Source organism: Lytechinus variegatus, chromosome 6 (genome assembly GCF_018143015.1).
Source record: "Lytechinus variegatus isolate NC3 chromosome 6, Lvar_3.0, whole genome shotgun sequence".
Taxonomy (NCBI): Eukaryota; Metazoa; Echinodermata; class Echinoidea; order Temnopleuroida; family Toxopneustidae; genus Lytechinus; species Lytechinus variegatus.
In genome coordinates this window covers 16,054,326-16,061,887 of record NC_054745.1, presented here as the reverse complement: position 1 = coordinate 16,061,887, position 7,562 = coordinate 16,054,326, and positions in this window count along the sequence as shown.

Sequence of the window (7,562 nt, the reverse complement as noted above, 5' to 3'; positions counted from 1 at the left end):
AATTTTAGGATTTTCCTGGGTAATTTCCATATTTTGGCATCCATATTGGATTTTGCCAATTTGTGGAAAATGCTCAAGGTTACACGAGTGGCATCATCCAGATTCGTAATCAGCACCCTTGAATTGACAAGAACCCGTCAAAAAATGTTGTGTATATAAAAAAACAAGGTTTTGACACGTTTCTATGGACACAAGCGACAGGTTTGTCTTTGGAATACTGCATCATCAATCCATAAAAGCTCTCAAACACCACGTTTTCATTATTCGTCATCGCCAAAAGTCTTTGGAGGGGGAGAACAACGACTTCGTGTATACCTGAGTTGCACGTCGTTCACTGTAAAAAAATATTTAGTAAAATTTCAACCAGCATGAGGGTAAGTATGATTATGTCCAACCAATTTGGGGCAGTATTTTACCCAAATGCGGGAAGCATATTGTCCAGTAAGGTTAAAAAATAAGCGCAATTAAGTTTAGAATGGGTAAATTTTTCATCACACAAAGAAAAATTACCAAAGAAATGCCCAATGTTGGTTGGGCACATAATTACCCTCATGGAGCATTTTACTCAATATTTAGGCACTACCAGCCACCATTAGCATCAAGGATATTCAATAAATACATGGATTCCAATGGTCATGTTGTTTTTAGCTGTTTATCGTGTTTAACAAAGGGTTAACTAATGCTATCTAGAGAAGCATATACTCATCAATTGATTAAAATTTTAAATTTTTCATCACACAAAGAAAAATTACCAAAGAAATGCCCAATGTTGGTTGGGCATATAATTACCCTCATGGAGCATTTTACTCAATATTTAGGCACTACCAGCCACCATTAGCATCAAGGATATTCAATAAATACATGGATTCCAATGGTCATGTTGTTTTTAGATGTTTATCGTGTTTAACAAAGGGTTAACTAATGCTATCTAGAGAAGCATATACTCATCAATTGATTAAAATTTTAAATTTTTAATCACACAAAGAAAAATTACCAAAGAAATGCCCAATGTTGGTTGGGCATATAATTACCCTCATGGAGCATTTTACTCAATATTTAGGCACTACCAGCCACCATTAGCATCAAGGATATTCAATAAATACATGGATTCCAATGGTCATGTTGTTTTTAGATGTTTATCGTGTTTAACAAAGGGTTAACTAATGCTATCTAGAGAAGCATATACTCATCAATTGATTAAAACATTCCGCTCTTAGGCCTACTTTACACTCATGATACTGCATTTTATTATATATATTCGCACTTTAAGAGAACATTGATGTGTTATGTATGTAGATGATATTTTAAGGGAGGGTATAGCGACCGAGCGAGATGTGTTGCAAATTGCATCAATACGACCTTTTTCTCTTTTAATGTAAGCTTATGGAATGAAACTAATTTCAAGGGCTAGTCGCCGCTCATACTAGCTTATATTCACATTTTAAAGAGAAATTTCAGTAGTTGCAGTAAACACTGATTTCATGAGAAAGTATGTAAAGCAAGGCTTAATTGTCAGTATATCATCGAGGATCTAGATCTGGTACAGTTACATAAACTGAACTTTGTGAAATCTTGAAATCTACTCTGAAATATGTTCAGACTGAAGATCAACAAAACAGATAAGCGCACGTGGGACAGTGTATAATCATTGCTTTGAATGTCGGGCCCGACGCTCTACCCGAGTCCTGTGTGCTTCATTTGCTGATTTCTAAGCAATTACGCAATTTTTTCCAAAATCCTTTGGAACATACGTTTTATTTATACAAACAGACACTTTGGTGGTCATTTCATTGGATTCTGTACGAAATCATTTTTAATATCGTTACCAAAACTAGCATTTACCTTTAAGGGTGCATTGATGTATTCTGTATATAGATGCCATTTTGAGGGAGCGTATAGCGACCGAGCGAGATGTGGTGCAAATTGCATAAATACGACCTTTTTCTCTTAAATGTAATTGTATGTAATGTAACTTATTTTAGGGGCTAGTTGCCGCTCATACTAGCTTATATTCGAACTTTGTTAAGAGAACATTTGACATGCTTGGTGTGTTCTGTATGTAGATGCCATTTTGAGGGAGCGTGTAGCGACCGAGTGAGATGTTTTGCAAATTGCATCAATACGACCTTTTTCTCTTTTAATGTAATTGTATGTAATGTAACTTATTTTAGGGGCTAGTTGCCTCTCATACAAGCTTATATTCGCACCTAAAGGGATCATTGATGTATTCGGTATATAGATGCCATTTTGAGGGAGCGTATAGCGACCGAGCGAGATGTGGTGCAAATTGCATCAATACGACCTTTTTCTCTTTAATGTAAGCTTATGAAAAGAAACTAATTTAAGGGGCTAGTCGCCGCTCATACTAGCTTATATTCGCACTTTGTTAAGATACCATTTGACGTGTTTAGTGTATTCTGTATGTAGATGGCATTTTGAGGGACCGTGTAGCGACCAAGCGAGATGCAGTGCAAATTGCATCAATAAGACCATTTTCTCTTTTAATGTAAGCTCATGGAATGAAACTAATTTTAGGGGCTAGTCGCCGCTCATACTAGCTTATATTCGCACTTTGTTAAAGGACAAGTCAACCCCAACAAAACGTTGATTTGAATAAAAAGAGAAAAATCCAACAAGCATAACACTGAAAATTTCATAAAAATCGAATGTAAAATAAGAAAGCTATGACAATTTAAATTTTCGCTTAATTTCACAAAACAGTTATATGCACATCCTGGCTGGTATGCAAATGAGGAGACTATGACGTCATTCATTCACTATTTCTTTCGGATGTTATCATATGAAATATGAAATATTCTAATTTTCTCCTCATTGTCAAGTGATAGGCCTGTAACGATTTATTGCTCCCTGAAATTAGCATTGTTTAATACTATAGAGTTCAGTCAAGTTGGTCCTTATTGTCATCCATAGTATAGACCAATTTCACAACGTGAGAGGGCAGCAGACTGGTCGCCATGCTGCGGTGGGCGAATCAACTTTTATAGTACACAAGTCAATAGGGTATTTGGTACATTCGTTCGATTTTTTTTTATTTTGGACCAATTGAGCAGATTTCTTGTAAGATTCACAATGAGCATTAATCGGAGAAGTTCAGGTCGCAGCTGTGCTGTGTTCAATTGCTACAACAATTGGAGAAAGCTTCAGGATTGGAAGCAAAGTGAATGTGAAATTCACTCGCCTTGGACTCATGAAGCCTGTTTGTGTGTGAAGCCGTACTCCCTGCATAGGTTTCCAGGTCGTGATGAAGGAATGCGTCGCCAGTGGATCTCTCTTCCCCTTCCTCCTTTCTCCTTCCTCTCTGTTTTATTCTCTTGCCTTGCCCCCTCCTTTTGGATACTTATAGGCCTGCATAAAATGTGGTGGTGGTGTTTTATTTGTGGGGGGGAGGGAGGAGGGGGATTTATTTGATCATGCTTAGATGGAAATATCAGTCCCTCTCTCTCTCTCTCTCTCTCCCTCTCTATCTCACACTATCCCTCTCTCTCCCTCTCACTATCCCCTTCTCTGTATTACACTATCCCTCTCTCTCCCTCTCTCACACACTCTCTCGCTAGCCCCCGCTCTCTCTCCCTCACTACCCCCCCCTTTCTCACTATTCCCCTCTCCCCTCTCACTATCCCCCTCCTCTCACACATACTCTCTCCCCCCCTCTCTCATCCTCTCTCTCACTCTATGTCTCGTTCACTCTCCCGCTACTCTAACACAATTTACTAGCAACAAGAAGTGAGCTCCCTGATGAAAACCAACAGCGATTCTTGGTCATCATCAACTCACTTTTACTGACAAAACTAAGGGGAAAAAGTAGCCAAAGTGCAAAAATTCATCATACCTTCATCGGTCAGATATGGCCATTGTCTTACATCGTCTACCCAGGTGTCCATGCTTTCTTTTATTGATTTATGATGAAGTTAATGACACAATATCAGATCTTATCTGTAATCTTTCATTGAATTTGTACACAGAGCCAATCGCGGTCAGCGCGCTTGCCCACCGCAGCAATGGCGTCGCCGATAGAAGGCCAAATACATAAACCGGCCTTGAAATTGGTCTATATAGATAAAAAATGAAATATTGCATAATTCAAACAATAAAAAACAAAAGAAATTGTGCATATCACCGTTTTGTGAAAAATGAGCGAAATTTAAAATGTCATAACTTTCTCATTTTACATCCGATTTTGATGAAATTTTCAGCACTATGCTAGTTTGATTTTTTCTCTATTTATTAAAGTCAGCATTTTTCTGGGGTGGACTTGACCTTTAAGAGAAAATTTGACATGTTTGGTGTATTCTGTATTTAGATGGTATTTTGAGGGAGCGCGTAGAGACCAAGCGAGATGTGGTGCAAATTGCATCAATACGACCTTTTTCTTATGTAATGAAACTAATTTCAGGGGCTTGTCTCTTATACTAGCTTTGTTTTTTTCAGCAAGCCCCTAGGCCCACCTATAAAATACATGCAAAGATAAACTGTCTAATTCCATTTTTGATTTGTTTTTCTTAAATCTACATGTTATTATTGTCTTGTAAATAATATTTGACTTGCTATGTTTTGTTATGTGAGGTACAAGGGTAAAATCATTAATTCAAATAATTATTATGTGTTAGGTCCTATCACTATTAATCATGTATTTGTTTTAACATTCTAGATTAGTTGGAAACATCGCGTTTCCTTGATTTTTTACATTTTCATGTTCACGTATTATTCATTTTACTTTTATGCACTGTTTTGTAATAATAATACTAATAATAATAATAATAATAAAAGTAACAATAAGGAAAACAATAATATGGTCATATTTTACCCCGGGAAGCCGCTTCAGTTATAAAAACTGTTCTACCAGCGGGCACTGCTTAACATGAAAATTTTCCTATTAATAATGGAAGTTTGTTTTTTAATAGCCACAAGCAAAAGACAACATATCTTAATTGTTTTTGTCCTCTTTATATATCTTTAGTTTTATATGAAATGCAATATTTCCCTCTGTTCCGTAACCTTTCATTGACTATTCTCTTAAAATTTGACCTTGTGATATGTGATAGATACATAATTATTATTCTTCTTCTTCTTTCCTTCTCCTTCTACTCATCCTCTTCCTCCCTCTCCTCCTACGCTCCTCCTCCTACTCCTCCTCCTATTCTTCTTTTTTTTCTTCTTCTTCCGTTTTCTCCTCCTCCTCATCTTTCTATGAGCCCTTTGTAATACTTTATTGATACTTCTTTTCATGTTAACATCATTATTAATTCTTTTTTTTGTTCAGCACTGTCTTTAATCAGTCTTGGGATTGTATGGACATTGTAACCTTGTCTAAATCAGATCAATCTTATCTTAATTATATGTTAAATCAAATAAAAATCAATTGTGAATTCAGTGACACTTGTTCTTCTTCTGAGTATTCTTATTAGCCCATATCCTCTTTAAAGCTGAAGGGGATCTACAACGATTGTCATTATGAGAAACGGATTATTCGGAATGCAATGTCTAATTAAATAATTTGAAGGGCAAAAATGAGTAAGTGGGGATGAGGATGGGTGTATTGCAGTAGTTTTGGTAGTGACGGTCGATTAGTAGCGGTTAATTTGCCTGGGTTTGGGTGATGTGAGTATGTGTGTCTGAGAGAGAAAGAGAAGGAGAGGGGGGGGGGGGGGATGAGTGAGGCCATGAATTTTCAACAGGGGCGGGGAGGGGGGATTACACATGAAACATGTGGTAGTGCTTGGCAAGATAAATCAAATGCAACTTGGTTTTGAGCCAATCATACACGAGTATGCCTTTAAATTAAATAGTGAGTGTTTAGTATGTGTGCGACTGCATGTCCGTTTCTTTTTCGAATGTGAGAAATTCCTTAATTGTGGCATCGAGTTCCGACGTTAAAAAATGGACATCATTAGAACGTGACACAAGCATTGCCCAGGGCCCCGAAGAGTTGAAATATTTCATTTCCAAAAAGGGGTTAGAATCCAAAATCATGAAAATAGAATTTAAAAAGTGAAGACCCTCTGGTTTTTTTTTTTACTCCAAATGTAAGGGTGTGTCAGTGGGGGGGGGGGGGAGGGTGAAAAAAAGGCCAGAGGAGAGAGAGAAAAAAAGGGGAAAGTGAATGAGAATACAGTGCGTATTAAAAAAAAAACAGGACAGATTTGAGAAGTCTATATTTTTTTCGTGTCAATTTGTTATGTCTGCATTTTGGTGTTAATACATGTAGGTGCTCTGAAGTCTCATCTTTCAAATGCCATTAAAAATAGTTTCGTTAATGCTTGAGCGAACATATGTTGGGTTTAAAAGGAGGCTTGCGCAAAAATGGCATAAAATGATCGGATTTCTTGCTAATCAGGAGACTTCCTTTTAACCTTGTCATTATCTTTGCCATAATTTTCGAATTATGCGGGCAAAATTCATTTTCGAATTTGTTTATTTCCTTGAAATTTTCTTTTTTCTAATGTTCTCTTTTAACCTTGAATATTCATTCTTTAAGCAAAAAACAACTTATTTCAACCCAAGTATGAGATAGCGTGTATTTTAACAGTGGCCTACAGATGGACGGAGGCTCGGGGGTGCCCCCCTCCCCCAATAAAAAAAAATATGACCAAGAAAAAAAAGTGGAAAGGAAATAAAAAGAAAGATAGAAAGTGAAATATGATTTATATTCTGAATATTATGTCAAAATCTATGACAAAATTTGACATTTTAATAAAAAAGTGAGATTTTTCGCTCGCTCACAACTTTTTAATACATTTGATCTGATCTGCCATATCTAGCTCCTTCAAAATTTACTCATTACACCATTGCCATTGAAAGACATGAATCCCTTCCTGTTTGTCCTGTTAAGCATATAATCAAACTTGGTCAAGGAATCAATAAACCCTTGAAAATAGGATTAATGTTTTTTAAAGGTACCATGACATAATTTGTTTCACATAACAAAGGGTTTTTAATAAAAAAAGTTCTCCCAATTGACAATGCAAATCGTCTTGCTTCGGTTGACAAAAATTCTTTTTTTTTTTACTAACAAGTCCCAATTTTGTGATAGATTTGGGCATTAGGTTCACAAATTAAATATCTTGTTATTCGAATTTGATTTATTTCTTTGTCTTGATATACTTCTTTATTATTATAACTATTTTATTTTTTTTCAATCTTTTTTTATTCATAAAAAAATATATTTATCTATTTTCGAGGGGGAGGTCCATAACCACAGGGTCCCCATCTGTACAAGTGTCATGAAGAGATTAACATGTGATTCATGAGCTGATGGTGTCATGCCCCCACTTTCCTATTCCTTATGTTGCATGAAATCATAAATATTTCATATTTCACAAATGTATGTGTGGTATGTCTCCATTGAAACAATATCAATCATGGCAATCATTATTCACACTATCATCACTATCAATTGTCCATGTATATCATATATTTCTTGTACAATCAATAAAATACTCGTATTTTTTTATTATTGATTAATTTTGACAAGTTACTTTAAGTTTAGAATGAGCCCTTTTTTAAAGCTCAGTGTAAAATACTAAATTCATTTTGGGATACTT